Source organism: Papaver somniferum, chromosome 3, assembly GCF_003573695.1.
Source record: "Papaver somniferum cultivar HN1 chromosome 3, ASM357369v1, whole genome shotgun sequence".
Classification (NCBI taxonomy): domain Eukaryota; kingdom Viridiplantae; phylum Streptophyta; class Magnoliopsida; order Ranunculales; family Papaveraceae; genus Papaver; species Papaver somniferum.
This window is the reverse complement of record NC_039360.1, coordinates 105,718,377-105,743,218: the sequence shown is the minus strand read 5'-3', so window position 1 is coordinate 105,743,218 and position 24,842 is coordinate 105,718,377.

Genomic DNA, 24,842 nt, shown 5'->3' with positions numbered 1-24,842 from the left:
GACCTTGATTCAGAGGCTGCTACAACAACCCAAACGCAGTAGATTGAGCAAGCCTAAGAAGAAGAAATCACAGGAATCCGCTAATCTTGAGGCCTGTCGAAAGAAGATGTCTTACGGACACTACACAAATGCTATTAGAGTACTTTCCTCGGATGGTATTGCCCCCTGTGATGAGCATACAATCACCGAATTGATGCTCAAACACCCTACTGATGCTCCACTATCCATTCCTAGTGAAGATATTAACTGCGATGCTATGTCAGTGGATACCATTGTTGTACTTAAAGCCATCAAAAGCTTCCCCAAAGGCACCTCTTGTGGAAGAGATGGTTTGAGGGCTCAGCACCTTCTTGACTCCATGAGTGGTGCGGCCGCTGCTATTGCAGATGAGATTTTATCCTCAGACACAAAAGTAGTAAATCTCTGGCTGGCAGGTCGTTGTCCGACTGCCCTTGGAGAATACATTGCTAGCGCTCCACTAACGCCATTGCAGAAACCGGGCGGTGGTATCCGTCCCATTGCAGTGGGCACTATTTGGAGACGACTAGTGTCCAAACTGGCGGCTACAAGCATTGGAAAAGATATGGCTGCATACCTTGGCGACTTTCAATTCGGTGTTGGCGTGCCATGCGGAGGGGAAGGCATACTACACTCTGTCAACAGACTGATAGAGTTTAAAGGCCATCTGAATGACACTTCCATGCTCCTCATCGATTTTTCAAACGCATTCAACTTGGTCGATAGGACTTCTTTAATCAAAGAAGCTAGAGCTCAGTGCCCAACAATCTCTTATTGGGTGGAATTTTGCTACGCCAAACCTGCCAGATTATACTACAACGATACCATCCTTTCGTCGACGCAGGGAGTGCAACAGGGTGATCCCCTTGGCCCCTTGCTATTTGCACTAACATTACGCCCTGTTGTTAAGATGATTACAACACAATGTCGTCTCGATCTACAGGCCTAGTACTTGGACGACGACACAATTATTGGAGACACTTTGGAGGTTTCTAAAGCTCTTAACATCGTCCAAACTGAAGGAGTGCGTCGAGGACTCCACCTTAATGTGCACAAGACAAAGCTCTTTTGGCCAACAACTAACCCAAGAAGTTTCCAGCCCGGTGTTTTCCCACACAACATTGGTCGTCCTTCTTCTGGTGTGAAGCTGCCTGGCGGACCTGTAAGTCTCGACTTACAGTTCTGTCAAGACATGGTGCTGCAAAGAGTTAACAAAACTATCCATCTCATTGATACCGTTAAGAAGCTGAGGGATCCTCAATGTGAATTGTTATTACTTCGTAACTGCTCAGGTGTCTCTAAACTATATTTTACCATGCGCACAACCTCTCCCCTGGCATTAGAACATGCAACGGCTCTTTTTGATGATCATCTATGTCAATATTTATGGCTGCTTGTCACCGCGGATGGAGCAGGCTTCGGACCATTGGAATTCCGCTTAGCGACGCTTCTGATCAGGGATGGAGGACTTGGTATTTATACCATGTCAGACACAGCTAATTATTGTTACGTAGCCTCTCAATTTCAGACGCAATCCGTTCAACGCACTATCTTGGGTAGCATACCAGCAGCTGGACCAAGCACTAGCTGTCATCAGGACATACAAGCATACACTCAGGTTTGCGGAATTAACTCTTCTTCACTAGGTTTGGACAACAATGCCCCCTCTTCCATGCATTTTATGCATTCTCTAGCAGTAACGTATTATGACTCCGTGAAGAAGCATCTACCAGACTATTTCAACCTGTCAACACGAGATAAGGTATTGTGGCAGAACAACAAATTGAAACATGCTCGAGACTACCTGCTTGCTATACCGATAAGTGGTCTACACCAAACGATCAACCCTAGATAGTTCTGGTGTGTTCTCTTCTATCGTTTAGGCATCCCTCTCTTCTCCGAAGGCAGTCGATGCACTATCTGCAAACGAGACATGGACATCTACGGTGATCATGCATTATATTGCGCCAGTGAAGTGGGGATTAAATTTAGACATGACCATGCCCGGGATGTATTCATCGACATATGTTTTAGAGCTGGGGTTGCGGTAAGAAAAGAGGCACAACTTGGTTTTAGCTCCGAGGAAATATGACTTTGCTTCCAGCTGATTTATTAGTATACAATTGGGAGAATGGGAGAGATACTTGCATGGATATTACAGGGGTGTCCTCTTTTACAAGTGATATCCGCTCTTTTGTTCCCGGCCAGCTATCGCCAAAGCTGTTCTCCGCAAGCGCAACAAATACTTACCTACATGCGAAACTCATGGATATGGCTTTGGTGTTCTAGCTTTCACTACATTGGGATAGTTAGGTGAAGATACTGTGGTTTTCCTAAAAACGTCTCAAGAATTGTCTTGCAAACAATGATGCAGATTGTAAGTCTGGACGATTTTTATTTCATAGAATAGGAGTGGCAATCCAAAAAGGTGTTGGCGCCCAGCTCGTCGCTCGGTTGCCTTCTACCTCTGTGTAATGAACATATTTTCTTCTTGCTAATAAAATGCCCTGAGTGGCTCCTTTCATAATTGAAAATAAAAAATATTTTATTATTTTTATTTTTATTTTTCTTATTTCTGGTTCTTAACCAAGTTTTGAGAATCTCGTTTCAGGTACCAATTTCTATGCACGGAGCATATTGGAGCAATCAATACGACTTTCAAACTCAACAACATGACAAGTATCACCCTTACGGAGAGTATAATTAAAATCAATCCTTTGGTTATGGACAATACTCCACTTACCCTTTTAGTTGTTCTCGTACATTCCAACCTTCTTACGGTGGGTATGTAAGTGAGCAACCACAAAGAGGGGATGATGCTTGTGATCCTATTAATATTTCTTCTAGTTTGGTAGATGAAATGCAACAATTTATGGTCAACATGGAGTCAGTTCGTATACAACCAAGCATGAAACCAGTTTCATCGACCGAATGTGCTCACAGTATGTTTGGCCCGATTTCTGATCGTAGTTATGATCATTCACCCATTCAAAGGGAAGATAATTGGCCTAACAATACTGAAATAAGTGATTCTACATTTCCCTTTTCGAACGAGCTTTACAAACAAATGGAACATTACATTCAGAATTTGGATGGATCACTCCAAGAGCTTCAAAAAGGTGTTTCCAACTTAAGAAAGGGCATTGATGAATACAAAGAGGAAATTGACAGTTGTGTTGAAAAGGACCAACCTTTGGAGATATTTGATGATATTAGTGTAGTTGATTCAACTCTTGATATTTATAATGATCAAGCACTTATTCAAAAGGTACATGAGTATGATGAAACTAGTGTCTTACAAAGTTTCCTTGCATCAAGGTTTGAGTCTAATGAAGAGGAGTGTGTTGAGAATGAAACCAATTTGATCCATATTGTGGAAGACCCAATTGAGCTTGCATATGATTGTAATGATGATGTTGATGCCGAGATTTTGGTTAAGGCGGAAACGGACGAAGAATGGTTGCAAGGTTTGATAGAGGATCATGATATACAAGAGGTGACCAATTCACTTGAGTTTTTCAAGGATGCAGAGGATTCTGTAATACAAGAGATTGTGATAGGTTTGTCTAACCCTTTGCATATTGATTCTTCTCCTTTACCTCTTATTGGTTTGAATGTATGTGCTTCGAGAGTATTGTTGAATGACTTTATTTCGCGATGTCCTCCATTAGAGATACTTGATTCTCATTCTATGCAGGTTTTGGAACAAGAAACCGTGGAAGTTCCTGAGTTCTATAATCTTTACCCACTTCCAAGTGTGGACAAGAATAAGTGTGGGGGAAACTTTTATCGGTTAATAGCTTCATTTATGTTTTATATTACTAATATGTGTGCGAAGCTAGTGTTTGCAAAACAGGTGCTATGGGAGGATCCCCAACTTTTCAGATTATTGGTGTATGGAGAATTCGTCTTGCAAGTCGGGCTGACGACTTTAAACCAAGTGTTAATGGGAGGCAACCCACTAGTTTCGTGTATCTATCTCTATCTTTTTATTTCTCAAGTCTTTTATCTTTATTTTCTTATTTTAGATATTTGCATATCAAAACTCCAACTTTTAGAGATTTTTGAACAATTTAGAATAAACACTAGCCTTTCTAAGTAGATGGAATTTTTTCTTGACGATGAGGTATATATTGGCTGAGTTGGGATTATATGCCAACTAAATAGCTTGTTTAGTGTTTATCCTCTATTGTTCAGAAATAGCTATGAGTTGGAGTATCAGTTTTCATTGTGCATTTTATTTTCTTATTATGTATATATATCATGTTATGAATTTCCCATCTTGAACTTTACTTTGATTGACTAAATTTTACATTGAGGACAATGTAAAGTTTAAGTGTGGGGGAGTGTTCTCATATAAATTTTTTAGCCTTGTTAGTTTTCCCTTGTGTTTATAAGAGAAAAAAAAAAAGTAGAAAAACTAAAAAAAGAAAAGAAAAAAAATGATGATACACTCCTAAGTCTAGAAACTTGTGCCTTACACTAATGGAAACATCGTGATTGTAGGAGTTGAGGAACCCATTAGTAGAGTCTATTCATATAAAAATAAATAAAATATAAAAACAAATAACATGATAGTTGTCACCATATCTCGGAGTCTTCACCATATCACATTCTATTTTAATTTTTCCATATTTATCTATTGTTTCTCTAAGTGATTTGGTGGGGCACCAACATCGAATTGTTATCACTGCTAGGGTGAAATAGAGTGATTGGGTTACTATATATATAAAGAGACCGGACCAATTTGACCAAACGGTGTACATATATATATATATATATATTGACACTTGGATAGCAAAATGTGTGTGTTCTCCCTGTCTCCGTCGCCTAAACAAGCGTGGAATGCAGGATCCATGGGAATTACCATGTAATCTGCTGACAAGAATCATGCGCTTGGATCCAAAAGATCCAATCATGTTGTCGATTTGAATTTTTTTTATTATTGTTGTGTTGAATAAAATCGATCACTGGTTCCCTTGTATATGTCAGTGAATTGATCTAGAATTAAGTTTGTCGACTGCTGGTTCCATTGTATATGCCAGCTATGTTGATTTAGAATTCAGACCAGTAGCTCAATCAAATAGGATTTTTAGGTTTGTTTTGACAGTGACCTTCAGACAGATATGGGAAACACACCTTAGTCAACAGTCCGCCACCATCTACTTTTTATATCCATCTTCTTAATATTTTCATGTGATTGTGGTTGATTAGATTCCGAGTATTGTGGTTGTGTTCAACTTTCCGAATGAAGCTATATCACTAATTTATGAATTGGATTTGAAAGTGGGTACTTCCTCCTGTAATCATTGATAGTATGCCAATTAATAAAAATATTTAGTGCCTTTCTTAAATTTTCACAGGTGGCTGGAGTTTGGAAGTATAGGTTTTGTGGATGTATCTCTAATAAACCCTCACGAGACTATAACTCGTCCACTAGGACACCTAGGGGTTTAAAGGCTTGTTATACGCACTAAGTGTGACCGTAGCCTCGACGACACGGAGTTGTATGTATGTTTTAGAATTTGTTTTGTTTTATTTGCTCGAGGACTAGCAAAGTCTAAGTGTGGGGGAATTTGATAAGTGTCTAAAACACCTAATTTTATATCTAGTATTTATGCTTTCTTTGCTATTGTCTTTATGAATTGTGTATCTTATGTTTGTTTTGAGTTTTTAGGTGTTTTGGAGTCACTTGAGCGAAAGAAGAAGAAATAGGCGCAAAAAGGCAAAGACATGAGGTGAAGTCCAGTAAAGTGTTAAAGACAGACAAACATTCACTCAGGGCAACCACATAAGTTTATAACCTAATGTAGTCTAGGTCGACTCAGAGATTCAGAATCACACAAATTGTCTCGGACCCTAGTACATTATGCTGCTGCTAAGAGTTCGAGTCGGCAAGCTATTCTGGTGGGTTTCCTCCATCAGTGATTGAGTTACGCCGGGAAATGGAGGAACTGATGGGGGTTATGGTTGCAGAGAAGGAATTAATTGATGTGAATTTGAAGATTGTGGAGGAAATTGATGAAGAAACAGATGGGTAAAATGGGTTTGTTGTTGTTGTTGATTTGTTGAGAGAAGATGGTGGTCAACGCTATGATCGTGACAAGGAAATGAAGAGAGAATCTGATACATGTGTATCTTCCTTTCCCTGGGAACTAGTGATCTTCAAGAGGATAAAATCCTATATTACGAAGAATTCCTTGTTTAGGATAAATTCCTAGTTTAGGAAGGAGTATTATTTTGAGCAGTATTCTTAGTTTAGGTAATATACCTAGAAAGGGAATTAGTCCTACAAAAGGAAATAGATTCCTAAGACGTTTGGGAAACCAAACCAAGCCTATAAATAGGGATCTTTAGCTCATAACTAAACACATCTAGATAGTGTGTTCTTGATATAGACGCACCTACACAGATTCTAGGCACAGAAAACCTAGCAAACAATTTAAGGTTGATCCACTGTTTAGAGAAGATTGTGAGCGTAACAAAGAGAGAATTATAATCGTTTTCTTTTTCATAATCTAGAGAAGATATTTTCTTCGAATTACTACTTGTGTTCTGTATTCTTCTAAGTTTCTCGTCTATTATTATTTTGAATTCCGCCTTTATAGTAATATCTACCAAGGTATAGAGATCATACGTATCAAGTTGGCATCACGAGCAAGGTTAGTTTCTAGGGTAAATCCCTGTGGTTTATGGTTTCACTAGATCTCTCTACATAAAGCTTAGTGAGGTACTTGAGAAGCTAGAATACATTAAGACAACAAGGGGCTCAAGGATGAAAAAGTTAGATGATGATCTTAAGGAACGCGAACCACAAACTATGAAAGAAAAGGTGGTTACGTTGCAAACAGACATGAAGTCTATTCAAGTTACTCTTCAGGAATTGAGTGAATGTATTCGTTCTCATACACTTAAGAAGGAGACAAAGAAAAAAGTTACACCTTCAGCTACAGCTTCGGAAAAATATGATTCGGAAGAAGAAGAGTCGGAAAAAAAAGAAGAGGAAGAAGATGATGACGAAAAGGAGGAAATCGAGCTTCCTAAAGGTCCTACAACAACTAAACCTCATGGTAAGAATCTGAAAATTGATTTTCATGTTGATATTCCACTTTACGATGGGAGTGTCGATGTAGAAAAATTGGATGATTGGATTGAACGTTTAGAGACGTATTTCTCTTTTTCTGAATATGGTTCAAAGGAAAAGATAGCTTTCGCGACATTGAAGCTACAAAAGCATGCTCTAACCTGGTGGAAAGCTTATAAAAGACAAAACCTAGGTAAGAGAGTATTGTCATGGAAAATATTCAAGGCAGTTGTAAGGAAACAGTTTTATCATGTTGGCTACCTTGAGGAGAGATGGTTCAAGTGGTACAACTTGAAGCAAACTTACAACTAAACCATGCATGAATATACTACGGAATTTCAGAATCAAGCTATGGTTTTGGATTTAGACTTGGAAGATCATGTTATCTATATGAAGTATATTTCCGGGTTCCATGAGTATATACAGAAGGAGTTGAAGATGTTTTCGGTCGATATTGTCTCCTAAGAAAGTATAAAAGCTAATGCCATCGAAGGCAGGCTCAAGAAAACTGATGATGAGGGAAACAACAAGGTAAAGTCTGGAAGTTTCGTCGCTAAAGGAGATGAAAGGAGCAAAGAAAAAAGGAAGTCTAATGACCAAGAAGGTTTAGTTTGCACTCATTTCAAACAAACAGGGTATGTTGTTGACAAGTGTTGGGTGAAGTATCCTAATCTAAAACCAAAAGGGTTGCAGAAGAAAGAAGCCATGATGGCAACACTAGTCACACAGGTTCCAAAAGAAGTCCAAGGACTAACAGAACCTAATCAAAAGATCTCTCTAATGGCAGGAGGTGTAGAAGAACTTACGAAAGACGATACCAGGGAACGACTCTTCAAGGTTAAGATGCAGGTTAAGACAACACTGATAGATGTTGTTATTGACCCGGGAAGTAAAAAGAATTTACTTTTACATTCTTTGGTGTAGAAGTTAGGATTGAAGACTATCAAACATCCAAAACCATACCCTTTAGGATGGCTTCAAAAGGAAGGTGGGCTACAGGTTGCAGAACAATGCACGTTCAAGTTTGCTTTTGATGAGTCATACATTGACGAGGTTACATGCGACGTGGTTCCATTGGATGTTTGTCAAGTTGTACTTGGTAGTCCTTACTTGTGGGATCGAGAAGCGGTTCTACAAAGAAGGGAGAAGAAGTATACATTTACCAAAGATGGGAAAACTTTTGTAATACGAGCTATTGACTCACCTCTTGAGGGAGCAAGCTTGATTACATCCACTCAGGCTAAGCAATTGGTGAGTGATAGTACAAATTTCATTCTCCTTGTGATCCGTTCTCTTGATGAGAATCCGAGTATAGTTAGTTTGGAATACATTACCAAACAACAAGAAGAAGACCTAAGAAGGTTAAGTATGCTTGAACCACCATTACTAGATGATGATGGAGATGACAAGATTATCTTGCCACATGTGGAAGACTTGAGGTTTGATAGAGAAGAATCATTCGAAGAAGATTGCAGTATTGAGCGAAGAGCAACAAAGACATACCAAGAAGAGATTGAGACTTTCCTAAGTAGATGTCAAGGTCAAGTTCCCGACAAGCAGAGATGGTTCAGCAGGGTGAAACGAACTCACGAGTTCCTTAACCTACAAATATAACTTTCACAGGAGTTCAAGTTCTTGAGGGGGGCGCATGATACATGTGTATCTTCCTTTCCCTGGGAACTAGTGATCCTCAACAGGATAGAATCCTATATTAGGAAGGATTCCTTGTTTAGGATAAATTCCTAGTTTAGGAAGGAGTATTGTTTTGAGCAGTATTCTTAGTTTAGGTAATATACCAAGATAGGGAATTAGTCCTACAAAAGGAAATAGATTCATAAGACGTTTGGGAAACCAAACCAAGCCTATAAATAGGGATGTTTAGCTATAACTAAACACATCTAGCTAGTGTGTTCTTGATATAGACGCACCTACACAGATTCTAGGTACAGTAAACCTAGCAAACAGTTTAAGATTGATCCACTGTTTAGAGAAGATTGTGAGCGTAACAAAGAGAGAATTGTGATCTTTTTCTTGTTCATAATCTAGAGAAGATATTTTTTTCGAATTACTACTTGTGTTCTGTGTTCTTCTAAGTTTCTCGTCTATTATTATTTTGAATTTCGCCTTTATAGCAATAATTACCAAGGTATAGAGATCATATGTATCATAATCAAAGAGGAAATTGGGGGTTCGATTGGAGATCAATCAGGTCTGTAAACAATGGGTTTGTGTTGGATTTGAAGAATACATAGAAGAAGAGAAGATTGAGCTGTTGGTGTTTTTCAATGAATTGAAGGGTCTGTGGCTCTGATATGAATGATGGGTCTGCGAATATGGTGGATTTCTGAGATTTTTGGAGTTTCATAGAACTTATGGTGGTAGTAGCAAGATAATGGACTTGCAGAAGGAGTTGCAGCTGCAATAAAGGCACTGGTGATGATAGATTGCAACTGGTATTGATGTGCAAGCTATGCAAGGATAGAAGGCTTGAATCTGTTGTTGTTGGATTACAAAGTTGGGGTTGGGCTGAATTAGAACCTGAGACGAGAATGGAATTGATTTGGCTCGAATCTGAGATGGGTTTCTGTTGGTTGTTGCAGTTTGATGCTGTTGATATGGAGAGAAGAAATCAGTGAAGTAAATGAGTTTTGAAGAATTGAGAAGAAGTCTGTTGCGGAGAAGGAGTTGAGCCTTGGGTTGAATGCCAAATGGCACATGGAAGTGATGCTTGTCTATGGGCAAAAGAATGCAAATGGTCTTGCAGGAGGTAATGGAAGTGCAGCTGAACAACAAGATGTAATGGAACTGTGGTGATGTATTGGTAAAGATACAGGTTAATGAGGCTGTAGTTGCTGCCATTGAGAATTGCAGTTGAGCATAGAAGAACAAGTACTGTCGCAGGAATGAATGGATTGAATTGTGTTCGAATAGATGAATACTAGAGGAACATTTCAGGATTTCAATGAATGCAGGAAATTTCATTTGCTGGTGGTGGTTCGTTGCTGATGTTGCCAGTAATGGTCAGTGAACAATGGAAATGGAATTTAGGATGGAGTTGATGTTGTGGATGCAGCCGCAGTTGAGTGCCTGAAATAAATTAGTTGTTGTTGATTCGATTACAGATAATGAAACTGGTGGTATCGATGGTACTGCAATGAAGAGAAGGGAGCGGTGGTGCTGTGAAGATGAGTTGTTGTTGCTTTAGGTGCAGTTCTGAAGCGGCAAATCAAAAAGAAAAAATGGGTTCAAATCTGCAGGTGGTTTTGTTGAGCTGAAGGGTAGCAGGTGAGAGTGAAGCTGTTTGTTGTGGCTGAGTGATGCTGATGGTGGCAATGCAACTGTAGGAAGTGAATTGTTGCAGGTGCAAGTAGTTCTGGAAGAGATAAAGCTGAAGACAATGAAAAGTGTTGCAGTAATGAAGAAGTTGGTATGGTGGTTTTATTGTTGTAGCCGAAGGAATTGGTTGTTTGGCCGTAACATCATTGGATGCACTAGGATTGTAGAGAATGGGAGTTGGGTTGCAGTGGAAGCAAGCAGTGATACAAGGGAATTGATGGCTGAGAAGCTACAGAATTGAAATGAAGTAGATGATATGACTTGGAAGATGTGATGCTGCCAACGGTTGTTGCTGGTGGAGGATTTTTAATGGAAGATGAAGTTTTGTGCATGAATGATACTGTTGCAGGGATGGAGCTGATTATTGGTGGAAGCATGGAGTGATAGCTCAGGATAAATTGCCTTGTCAGTTTCACAAAACTGACATGCATATCAAGTAATGGACCTACTGATGGGCTCTGACTTGTGGGCTTGACATTCTGGACTATTTCTAAGCGGAAGAAAAACAAATGTTGGATGCGGCTTAGGTTGGAGACGTGAGGAAGGAAAATAAAGTATACAAAGGAAATGATATTTCCTTGTACTTTGGTTCTGGGGTTAGGAACATGATTCTTCTCTTTATTCTTGTTATGAACTCCATGAACATGAGCTAGAATTTTATTATTGGTTTGAGGTTGTAGTCAGATTTTGTAAGCATGCTATTTGATTTATGAATTAGTTTTCTCTCAAAATCATCGTTCACTTTCTACGGTTTATAATAATTGCATGATTGACGCATTGCAATATGATTGAATGTTTGTTTATTTAAGTCTAGAATTGATTGAACTTGCTTCCATATCTATAGTTATTTTAGGGTTTGTCATCGAGCGATAACCTTGAATACAAGTAGCATTATATGATTACGGTTTATAGTGATACACTCTTGTAATCATATGTAGAGTTTGACCTTTGTCCGAATTGTCATGCGCAACGTATGACAATTGCATTGATTAGCCTATTTCTGAAACTTAATGCTCATAGGAATTGAACTTAATTAGCGCAAGGCCTTAGGTTATTCTTTAGGTAGAATTCACATACGCAGTTCTAATGTGTGTGTTGATGACTTAGGAAATTTACGGAGTATTCTTGCAATAAGGTTTTCTAGGGCTTTTGATGATAGCGAGATTAAATACGAATTCTATTCATATATTCAAAAACTTGTTTACCCAATATTTCACATCCTTGATTTGCGTGATTTATTTCTTTGCTTTGCTTTTATTTTAGTATACTTTTATAAAAATCAGAAAATCCCCATTGTTTTATATAGGAAACCGAAACATCTTGACAACCCAAGACCTCTCTGTGGGAACGATCCTTTCTTTCCCTTGCTATATTATATATTGCGAGTAGTGAGAAAGTAATATTATTTTTGACGCATACGACAGCGATCAATAGTAGCATGAGGCATTGGGTGCACCATCTTCTACCAGAGTTCTTTTCTTCCTCCCTTTTGATTCAAAACCGAAACCTTTCTCAAGAAATCCCTTTGCAAAATCACCATAATGAGATGAAGAAGAAGACATTCTTGACAACCCAAAACCTAGAGTATGCGTACGTGACTTACATAACTCAATAAGTCGAGTACTTAAAGGTTTCTTAGGGAAGAAGTTTTTAGGGTTTCTTAATTGATTCGTGCCAGACACATCGGTAGCCCGTACGAGATCAATCTTGACCCAAACAAATGACAAGAGTCGTTTGCACACGACCATGCAGAAAACTCTTTCCAAAAGAGGAAATAAAAAAAGACTCCAAAAGAAATGTCTCATAAGAGAAGCAATTTTAGAGTACAGGAGTAACACCAAGTTTAACCAAAACAAAAACAAAACTGATCACAGTAAGAGACAAATACTTGTGCAAGCATTTTCGCAAAGATACTCATGCTAAAGATGATAAGAAAATAACTTGAGAAACCGAAAATACCATTGCCAACAAGTATACATGAGCATATCTCTCAACCAGGATTTTTTGTGTGAGATATTTCAACCTTGTGATTAAGTGGCACAAGTATGAGCTTTTAGCTCATCAAATTAAAATTGTTTTTGGTTAAATCTCTTCCTTATATACTTTGGATGAAGCCTGCCATGATGAGAAAAATTATCATAAAACTTACTATCATCATAATACGACACATAGTGAGGATTCTTACCTGATGAGTGTTGTCTAGATGGAGCACTCGTCCTGTTGATGATTTCCTTGTATCCTTCAATAATCAATTTAAGGTTGTCATCCATCTTCTCATATCTTCATTCCTCACTTGATGCAAGTTTCACATCGAGGTTATCATTATCTTTATTTCTGAGAGGAGAGAGAACATGAATTCTTCTTGGACGATATTTGTCAACAGGTCTATTCTGTTTTTGTGCATTTGAGGAACTCATTGAACTGACTTTCATGGTAAGGAACACAGAACGTGTACAAAAACCAATTGGTTTATTCATCCGAATGTCAGTTACACGTTTAAGAATCAAATCTGAGGTGTGTTGAAGTTGAATTAACGATTTGTTTTTCACTTGGGTTTCCTCGTTTGCACTCTATGCCCTTTTGATTCACAAAAGAGACACTTTCTGATCACAAAAGTGATTAGAGATTGCAAACCTAACATTATCGTTTGGAGATTTCTCTCTTCCAATTGTTGTGTGAATCCCTTGTGTATCAGTTTGAGTGGGAAGAGAATCCAGAGTTACTTCTGAAACTGGAGCTCTTTCAGTTTGAATAGAAGTAGATGGTATAACAGACTTTTCTGAACATCCTTGAATGGAGAGATTACTCAAGAGATGTTCAATTTCTAAAGCATCCTTTTCAAGTTTTGCCTCAAGTAAGATACGAGTTGATCGAACTTCAGGATTTTTTTATAATAAAACTTTTCACAGGAGCTACAGTCTTTTACTACACCAAGAAGGACATTGACATGTTTTTCAACTGTTTGAATCTATCATCTTGAATTCTAACAAGATTTAGAATTAGTTTACTCTCACTAGTTGTTGCCTCTTGAATAAAAGAGTTGGATTCATCAGGATGACACGTATCAGTGTTGGTCTGTTTCTTTTGAACACTACGTTCGCCTATAACAGAGATTGAAGAATCTTTCTATTTAATAGACCTATTAGAAACTGATTCTTTATTTGTGGTGACGCGTTTATCAGAGATAGTTGCTCTGTCCATAGAGTCAGATCGCTACAAATACAGACTATTGAGGTCTTGAACGTGTTTGCCTGCTCTGATACCAATTGAAAAAGCGGGGGTCTAACAACCTCACCCAATATTTCGATTAGCAATCTGTATGGAATAACTGCAATATACTTTCTAGAGAATCAACTAGACAGTCAGACTCAATCTAGATAAAAGTATATCAAAGAGTTAATATATCAATCTCTCGATTTGATCTTTACTCAAGAAAATGGAAATCTGCGAGTCTTTATCAAATAATAGAGAGATAAACTTGGATGGTACCAAAGACCAATATCAAGTGTCAATCAATTTAAATCAAAAACCAAAGGTTGGATATTCTAATTGATTGATCCCAATGCACAACCTGTGATATTTCAATTATATAACAAAATATAATGCGGAATAGAAATAACACAGACACCAGAAATTTTGTTAACGAGGAAATCGCAAATGCAGAAAAACCCTGGGACCTAGTCCAGATTGAACACCACATTGTATTAAGCCGCTACAGACACTATCCTACTACAAACTAACTTCGGTCTGGACTGTAGTTGTACCCTAATCAATATCACACTGATTCAAGGTACAATTGCGCTCCTTACGTCTCTGACCCCAGCAGGATGCTATGCACTTGATTACCTTAGCCGATCTCACCCAAAACCAAGAGTTGCTACGATCCAAAGTCGAAGACTTTAATAAACAAATCTGTATCACACAGAAAAGTCTACGATGGTAGATAAATCTGTCTCCCACAGATAAACCTAAGAGTTTTGTTCCGTCTTTTGATAAAATCAAGGTGAACAGAAACCAATTGGTAACCTGGACTTATATTCCCGAAGAACAACCTAGAATTATCAATCACCTCACAATAATCTAAATCGTATGGTAGCGAAACTAGATATTGCGGAATCACAAACGATGAGACAAAAATGTTTGTGATTTCTTTTTATCTTGCCATATCGGATATATAATCTTAAGTCAATTATTCAATTGAACTCGTACGACAGAAAATGGCAAAATCAGATCGCTCAACTACAAGAGAAGTAGTTTCTTCTGGCTTCACAATCCCAATGAAGTCTTTCAGTCGTTAACCTACAGGGTCTCAAGAAGAAACCTAAGGTTAAAGGAGAATCGACTCTAGCAAAACCAACTAGTATCACACAGGAGGTGTGGAGATTAGTTTTTCCAGTTGCTAGATGTCTTTTTTATATAGTTTTCAAACCAGGGTTTGCAATCCAAGTTACCTTGGTAACAAAGCATTCAATATTCACCGTTAGATGAAAAACCTGATTTAACCAATCTAGTATCTTTCAACCGTTAGATAGAAACTTATCTTGTCACACACAAATGAAATGTATTTCATTTAGGTTTGAGTAACTGTACCTAAACGTGTACACTTGGTTCGCAAATAGTTAACCAATGGTTATCCATATGAGTACTTCCATGTTAACCATATTCATCTTCTTCGCATAACTAGTTCCAATGACTCATAAGAACTAGTTGAAGAGTTGTTCAATTTCTTAGATACTTATAAATAGACACAATTGAAACAAAATCGGTTTGATTCACTTGAATCAATTCATGAACAATATAGCCATGGTTTGCAAAGATTGCATTCCCTATTGATTTATTGTTTAAGTTCATGAACTTCCGATTTGAGAAATATAACCATCTTGGGTACGTGTACCATAGCTACCGAAATTGAGTTTAGAAACTCATCAGAAATTTTCGGTCGAAAACTTCCCTGGGTACGCGTACAGGTATGCGTACCCAAGGTGACTGGTTTAAGAAGTTTGCAAACTTACAAACTCAGCAGAAATTTTCAGTTCGAAAACTTCCGCTGGTACGCGTACGGGTAGCGAACGGGTACGCGTACCCAACCTACCTCCTTCACCAATACCGTATGCACACACTTGGTTTCCGGCACATGGATTTATACACTAATGTGCGAACACACTATATATGCTTATATCCATAGTTGGTTACGTAATCTCAACTCTATAATGTTATAACAATCGTTATTCACGACTATCGTCATCAAAGCTATTTTCAAGATTGAAACGTCATCATGACTTTCGTCACGGGTTAAGATGAAAAGTGGTTAAAGCGAAATCTTACCAACACATATTTCGAGAAAAAGATAGGCGAGTAAACTCGGCTCGAAATAGCAAATGTGTATGTATGAAAACTATCATACTTATACGACTTTGTCTCAAGAGTAGGAGATAGAGTAGATAGTCTTTTGAGTGATAGATAAGTTCAAGTCTCCACATACCTTTTAGTCGGATGAAGTTCCACTGGTTCCTTGAGTAGTTTTTCGTCTTCGTAAGATGATCGTCGTGGAGTCTGGAGCTCAACTACACTTAACTGTCCTAGTCCAAGACTTAGCTATAAGTAGTCTAGAAATCAAGACATATAGTTTTGACAACTAAACTTGAAAAACATGCTTGAGATAGCAACGCATACGAGTTCGACCGAGTAATGCACTAATAGATTTTCTATGGACCGAGTTGAGACAATGCAAGTAATCGGTTCACACTTCGTGTGATCGTCTATGGATACGAGATCGAGACAATACAACAACGAAGTATGTTTACCTGATAAAAAGGTTCGGACTTACCAAACACAATAGGATTGCTTATCAAGTAAATAGGAATTAACGTTTGTGTAATTTACTTTAATTATAATAAAACAATTATAATGCGGAAATATAAAGTAAATGACACAACAAGGTTTTGTTAGTGAGGAAACCACAAATGCAGAAAAACCCCGGGACCTTGTCCAGAATTGAATACTCTCATGATTAAGCCGCTACACAAAATTAAACCAACTTCATATAGTTGAGACCAAGCAACTAAACCTATAGTTCACCTAGTTCCGTCTGTATTCCCACGCCTCCAACTTATGAATAAGTCACGTACTTGGAACAATTCCTTTGGTTTGTAAGATGATCGTCGTGGAGTCTGGAGCTCAACTACACTTAACTGTCCTAGTCCAAGACTTAGCTATAAGTAGTCTAGAAATCAAGACATATAGTTTTGACAACTAAACTTGACAAACATGCTTGAGATAGCAACGCATGCGAGTTCGACCGAGCAATGCACTAACAGATTGTCTATGGACCGAGTCGAGACAATGCAAGTAATCGGTTCACACTTCGTGTGATCGTCTATGGATACGAGATCGAGACAATACAACAACGAAGTATGTTTACTTGATAAAAAGGTTCGGACTTAACCAAACACAATAGGATTGCTTATCAAGTCAATAGGAATTAACGTTCGTGTAATTTACTTTAATTATAATAAAACAATTATAATGCGGAAATATAAAGTAAATGGCACAACAAGATTTTGTTAGTGAGGAAACCAGAAATGCAGAAAAACCCCGGGACCTTGTCCAGAATTGAATACTCTCATGATTAAGCCGCTACACAAAATTAAACCAACTTCGTATAGTTGAGACCAAGCAACTAAACCTATAGTTCACCTAGTTCCGTCTGTATTCCCACGCCTCCAACTTATGAATAAGTCACGTACTTGGAACAATTCCTTTGGTTCGTATTCCAAACAGTAAAGGAACAACAAATCTGTTTGGTATCAACTCTATTCAACCAAGTGATGTGAGTCGTACAAAGGCTCTTCTGTTTATCTTAACATAAACTTCTTCGTCAGGTTCTTAGATCGATCTTATGTTCAATCACCAAACCTAATTGTTAAGATTTTGCAATCAATACTTTTAATCACAAAGAATTGTATTGATGACGATCTACACAACTAATCAATCCAATCTACCACAAGGATAAACCGATTATAGTTGGATCCTATTATACCGAAACAAGTATTGTGCACACCAAATATTATGAACCCCAAATCAGAAATCTTAAATATCTTCTTTGTCTTCAAATCTTCTTAGATCTTCAATAAACACCTGCGCACAACAACTTGAATCTCTTGTGATCAATCACGCACAGAACAGAGTCTGTTAACAATGGACTATCACAAGATCGTCTTTAGCACTAATAACAGTCTAAATATCCCTGTCGAAACTTCGATCTAGTTTGAATGAATCTTATATCAGAAGAGAAGATTCTCAAGCATAAACAAACTAGGTGCAATCAAAGTTCAACCACCGTTAGTCAATCAAATCAATCGAAAATACAAGATAAACCGCAATTATCTAGTTTCCCACCAACGGTACTCGTAGAGCTTCTCAATCCCAAAGAAGACTTTAAACTGAGAGGCCGTAAGAGATTTCGCATAATTAGGTTACTCTCCTCTCCGAATAGGCGGCTACACCAGTAACAACTCATCCGAGAAAGTTTGCTGTCACGAAGGATTAGTTTGCTAGAAATGCAAACTCTAAGTATTTATAGACAAGGAAGTTTGGACACCAAGGAATTTCCAAAACCGAAAATATTCTCAAAGATATTCAATATATTCCAAATTCGGTTTCTATAATTCCTGGAAATGTTATGTCCAAAATAATGACCGAAAATCTCTTTGGAAAATCTCAACTAGTAAATGCACATTACTAATTCTCATTTTCCTAAAATAAAACTAACAATATTAATTAAAAGATTCTTAACTTATTTATATTTCGATCCTGGGATTTTCTTCCTGTAGCTATTAAGGAATAAATTTGAACAATAAAAGATAAACATTACTGTACGCATTCAAAGTATGCTGACATACTTACTTTGTAATTCCTCTTTCATACTTACAACCTTGAAACCGATTTTCCACACTTCCAAACAAGTTTAGAATTGGTTCTTCTGACTTTCAAGAACTATGCGATTGATTAAGAAACACTCAATAACAAATCATGGGTTCAACGGTTCTACCAAAGTTTCGGTTCTACCTCCATGTGAGTACTGTGCATAGTCACACTAGCTTTTCAAAATTCGGTTGACTAGGTAATAGGATCGGTTCCCCACATATATATGGTATCCAACTCTTATGTGTTGCACATGTCCATAGGATGGGTTCCCCTTTGCCTAAAAACGTGTTGCACATGTCCATAAGATCGGTTCCCTTTTCTGCTACAAACTTGCTGCACCCCATACAAGGATCGATTCCCCTTTGTGATGTGTTTCACCTCTTCATAGGATCGGTTCCCCTTTACCCAGATTTGGTTCAACAAATCACAAACTCGATCATACCATCTCAGGTTATTACTTAAGATCGGTTTCACTAATAAAAGTCATACCAATACATAAGTCAGGCCTTTGTGAATAGTTTTACCAAGAACACAAACAAGTCGTGAGCGGTTATACTAAATCACACATATTGGATGTTCACAAGATATACAATGAATAACAATCCCAATAACGCCTGACGATTTCCTTTTCGATTCATAAACAAGTTTATGAACTTACTTCCTTAAAACACATGTAAAACATTGTTTCCTAGGATGAAATCCTCACCTCATACCCATACATAATCACAATAGCATTTAAACGATTATGTCGATGTCTTATCTACAAAGTTTAATGGTTAAGCAATAAACTTCATATTGTATTCCTTAATACTATGTCTATCTAGAGTGTTCATGCTTCGCAGTTTCGTTTTCAATATGCACGACTTGAAAGATACGTTAGGGAATGAAACAGTTCAAATCAAATATCACTAACCTCAAGTGGAAGGATGATGTTGTCATAGTAGCTTCTTACTTCTTCACTTCTTCAAGCCTTCGCAATACTTGCAATGTCTCATATCCTAATAATTTCAAGATAACTTATGCGAAGTTGACTCTAGTACATAATCAAGTGACTCTTAACATGAGTATTGATTCACTAAAATATGACAACCAAACTTGACATATCAACGCTTGGTGGGTTCAACCGAGCTATGCTCTAACAACGCGTACCTCCAAACCCAGCAGAAATTCCCAGACCTAAACCTTACGCCAGTACGCGTACGGGTACGTGTACTTAGGTTCCCGAACTTCACAAACCAACAGGTACGTATACGGGTATGCATACTATGGTTCCCGAACATGGATTACATATATGCAAGAGTGCATAACATGTTTATAATCCAATATTAGTTAATTATTCTAAACTCTATTTCAATCATTGAAACTTTCTTAGAGGATGACAATTGCCATTATCACACACTATTAGCATCAAAGCAATTTTCAAGTTATTGAAATAATCATAATGAAACATTCCAAGTCTACACAAAATGATTGTATCACACAAACCATGTAAGATGTTACTCGGCGATTTTCACATGATCATCTTTTGACTTTCGTCAAGAATATAAGATGAACTTGGTTGAAGCGAAAGCTTACCAACACATATTTCCAGAAATATGTAAGCGAGTTATACTCAGCTCGAAATCTCAAATGTGTATAATCGAATACTATATAGTAATACGACTTTTGTCTCAATATAGGAGATATAGTAGAAATAAACTTTCCAAGTGATAGATGAGTTTTAGTCTCCACATACCTTTTGTTGATGAAGTTCCACAAGCTCTCTGTAGTAGTTCTTCGTCTTCAATTGATGAACGTTGTGAAGTCTAATGCTCAACTACACAATCTATCCTAGTCCGACACATCACTATAAGTAGACTAGAAATCAAGACTTATAGTTTTGATCACTAATATTGACAAACAAGCTTGAGATAGCAACGCTTGCGAGTTCGACCGAGCAGTATTCTAACAATAATCGATTCCAAGAATGCAAATCCTTGTAAATATGAAATAAGGATTTGTAGTGAAAAAGATGTCAACATACTTTGAGCACGAGCAGTAACTCTTATTATCATTTATTGTTCAAAGATATTCCTTAATATTCAAAATGATCCTGTGCCGAAATAAATTACAAATCTTTTAATTAAGTTTTTTGATTTTATATACATAAAATTCCAGCAATTAATGTGTAGTTATAGAAAATAAAGATTAGTAATGTGCATTTACTAGTTGGAGATTTTCTACTGAGAGATTCAGAAATATTGGACAAGCATTTACTGGAATTATGAAAACCAAATTTTGCCATTAATTGCATATCTTGAGAATATTTTCGGTTTTGGAAATTCCTTGGTGTCCAAACATCCTTGGTCTATAAATACCTAAGTTTGCATTTCTAGCGAACTATCCTAAGAGCCAGGAAAAATTCATTTCTTATTGTTTCTGGTGGAGCCGTCTATTCGGAGAGGAAAGTATCCTAATTAGGTGAAATTTCTTACGACTGCTCGTTTAAAGACTTCTGTAGGATCAAGAAGCTCTACGAGTACCGTTGGTGGGAAACTAGATAACTGCAATGTCATTAGTTTTCGGTTGATTTGATTGACTAACGGTTGTTGAAACTTTGATTGCACCTAATTTGTTTATTTTTGAGAATATTCTCTTCTGATATAAGATTCACTCAAAGTGGATCGAAGTATCGACGGGATCTTTAGAACTGTTTGTAGAACTAAAGACATCTTGTGATAATCTACTGTTACAGACTCCGTTCTGTGTGTGATTGATCACAAGAGATTCAAGTTGTGTTGTGCATGTTATTGAAGATTAATAAAGATTTGAAGATGAAGAATATTTCTTAATTGTTCTCGTATCTTGTTTATTTGTGTGCACAAACCTTGATCGGATGGGATCCAACTAGAATCAGATTTATTCGATTAATTAGTTGCGTGAGATCGGCATTCTCAATATATCTCTTTAAGATTTATTTTGATTGAGTGCGAATCTAAACTTGACTACTTTGGTAGTTATTGGATAGATTGATCTAACCTAACAAAGGAGTTTTATTAGATTAAACGGAAGAGCCTTTGTCAACAACTCATCAATATCTTGTAGCAGATATTGATTAGAGTGGTTACCAAACATATTCTTCCTTTGCTGTTTGGAAAACTACCATAGGACTTGTTATTCACGTGCGTGACTCTAGAAGTCGATGGCGCAGGGATACTGAGGGGGAACTAAGTAGTAGGAGTAGTCTTCTTGGTCTCAACTATACGAAGTTGGTTTAGATTTAGTATAGCGGCTTGATAGACGCATTTATGTGTCTAATTTGTCCTCAATGTTTTGTATTGTTAGTACTTGTTTTCGTCCTTATTATGGTGTTTTGTGTGTTTGTAGGTATTTTTGGAAAATAATTATTGTTGGAAAATTCGGCTCGAAAGGTTGCACGGAGCACCCTCGGAGGACATTTGTTATTCGGACTCTCATCATTGGTTAAGGGGCACTCAATTACTAAGGGGCAACCCAGGTCAACCCAAAAAGGCAGATGCTATTCGCGCCCCAGGATCGGATAGGGGGACACCATCTTCAAAAATTTGAATTTTCATTTTGGCGGGAAATTTTCTTCTTCAACTGGCAGATGTTTCGATCGATTTTTGGACGTGATTTTGTGCGATTCAATCGCTGAAACTTTGTGTAAAGATGTGATATAACCATATTAAGCTATTTCAGGTGTTATCTCTGGCCAGAATTGGCTGAATCAAATTGTGGAGCAAAACAGGGAGCACGTCATTGTATGGAGACTGTCACGGGATTTGCATGAGTTGGAATGAGTTTGCGTATGTTAGGATGACTCTAACAACCATCTGGAGTGTGAAGGAGATAAATATAGTAATTTGGCAGCTTCAGAACTCGTGGAGAAATCTAATATCTAAATTATTTCCTAAACAGACAATGAAGAATAATGGAAGATTATATGAAGTTATGGCGAGATATTTAGGCCCTGTGGAGTATATATAGGGTGTTGGGAACTCAGAGAAGGTCTGTCGAGACTTAGGGAGGTTTAGGGAAGCTCAGAAACAAAGAAAAAAATTTACAGAGAAACTGCGGAGTTGCAGTCGGGGAAGAAGGTGAATAGTGAACTCGATAGTTGAAAACAGTCGCAGAAACCGTGGCCTAAACTTTCAAATCCAAACTCTTTGTAACAGTTTTGTAACAATTATTCCAACAATTAATAAAGTTTGCAACAGTTCACTTTCGTTCTTCCGTTACAGCGAGTTTTGTAACAATTATAACTGTTACAAACTCACAGTTTCATACCTTTTCACTCTTTTGATCATCTTTTGAGCCATAGAGCAATCTTCTGGGGCGACGGAGGAAGCTATTCTGACAATGAAAAAGTGGTAATTTCTATATTAAATAATTCATGCAATTTAAATTATGATTTTTTGCCTAGAACAAAAGAGTTTTTCCAATGATTTTTATTAAGCAATTGTTATTTTAATTGATGGTATATGCTTAACTTTGAGTTCTTGATATTCAATGCTTTCAACTTACAATTGCTCTTTTATAAAATATATTTTTGCAATAATTAGAATCACTTAAATGGGAAATTGCATAATAATAATAATAATATCACTTTGGAATTGATAGAATAGTGGAACCCTTAGCCCCAGTTTCTCCAAAATCTTGACATCACTTTTTGAATCAAATTTGCAATATTTATTTAAATCTAAAATTTCTTTCCTTCACAAGTCTGAAAAGAACCTATTATTTACCACTATTACAACAACTTTTGGAAAACCATCAATTTTTGGCGCCGCCGACGCGGACTTGTCTTTAGGATAGAGTTTTTAGATTTATTTTTTTTAGTTTTTTTTGTTCTTCTTTACGTTTTTGGGTTTTTGCCTTTTCCTTTCAGATTTTGGGAATTTGGAGCGAAAGAAATTTTTGCCAAAGCTTTTGGCGAATATTTAAAGACTTGAAGTAAAAGGCAAAGCGAAAGGAGCTAAAGAAGAAGAATTTTTTTTATAGAAAAAGAGAGGAAAAAAAAGAGAGTGTTATTTTATTAGATTGTATTAGGAATTATTTTTATTTTGTATTTTTCTTTTTCTTTTTGCACTTTATTTTTTTGACCTTTCTTTTGCACTTTGGACATTTGGACATTAATTTTTTTTAAACCCTACGGAAGGGTAGATTAAATATTAAACTGTTTGCAGACAAGGACGGTGATTACGATATCACCTTGGCCCCTCGGGTTCGTACACAACATAGGAGTTGTGGCCCGAGTCGACGACAACGGTCCACCCCCCGTCTGGAACGGGAGGTAAGTCTGTCGAAACACTCGCGAATCCCCTGTCAGCGAGTTACTGTATTCCTTCGTTTGCATATATGCTGAGGAACTGAAAACGGTTGTTTTAAATTCCTAGTAAAGGGCAAGGACTGGCCATACAAGATAAGGGTTCGGATTTCATCACCGTTCTCTTCTTGCCCTCCTTAGGAAAACGAAACCAAACGCGAACCTAAGATTTAAAATTTGGAATAGAACGAGACCTATAGGGTAACGAGCTTAGTAGGAAAGTCGTTCGAAAAATATTGGTTACTCTTTTAGCATACTTCGAAGTTCATGATGGTTTCTGTGAGTTGAATGTGTGACTACGCCGCCTTGTGATAGCGGTGAGGCCTTGGGTATCAAATCTCCACTGAGCTTCCCTCGCCTCAATTCAACTTACTTTGACTTGGATTGATTCCAGAGGGGTTTGCTTAAATTGTAACGAATTCCCTTTCGAAGGATTAGAAGCTGGTCTAGAAACAATCTAAGTGGAACCATCATGCTTTTTGTTTGCTAGAAATCAGTAGGTTTGCTGTGGTGGAGTCAGCCTTGTTTGTGTTTGCATAGAACATCCCTTCCTTTTAGAACTTTTTTTTTTTTTTAGTGTATGCCCGAAAGGGCTTGGAAAAGAAATACTTTTGGCCGTTTGATTAGTGACGAGCCTAGAAGTTCTTCTTGTGAAAACGGGGAGCTCAGAGACTCTTCTTTTGAGAGCCCCGTTTTTGGAAACTTCAGTTTTGAAAATCTGTCTCTTCGTGAGGAAGGTACCCCAAGTACTTCAGCTGTGCCAGCGATGGCAACTTTGAAAGATTACATGTTCCCAACTAGGACCAACCGAGCTTCGTGCATTAAATTGCCAGCCAGTACGACTAATTTCGAGATAAAACCTAGTATTCTTCAGACGATCCCTATGTTCTTAGGAAAAGATGATGTGGGACAGTTAAAATAAAAGACCTCACTGATGAAGTTTTGAAACTTAAGATGTTTCCCTTTTCCTTGAGAGATAAAGCCAAGACCTGGCTGAAAAACCTACCACCTGAGTCCATTGAAACATGGCAGGAACTTGTTGATGCTTTATATATGAAATTCTACCCAAAGCATAAAACTGCAGCTGTTAGGCAGAGAATTAGTGCTAGTGTGCAACAAGAGGGAGAGTCTCTTTATAGGTTTTTAGAGAGA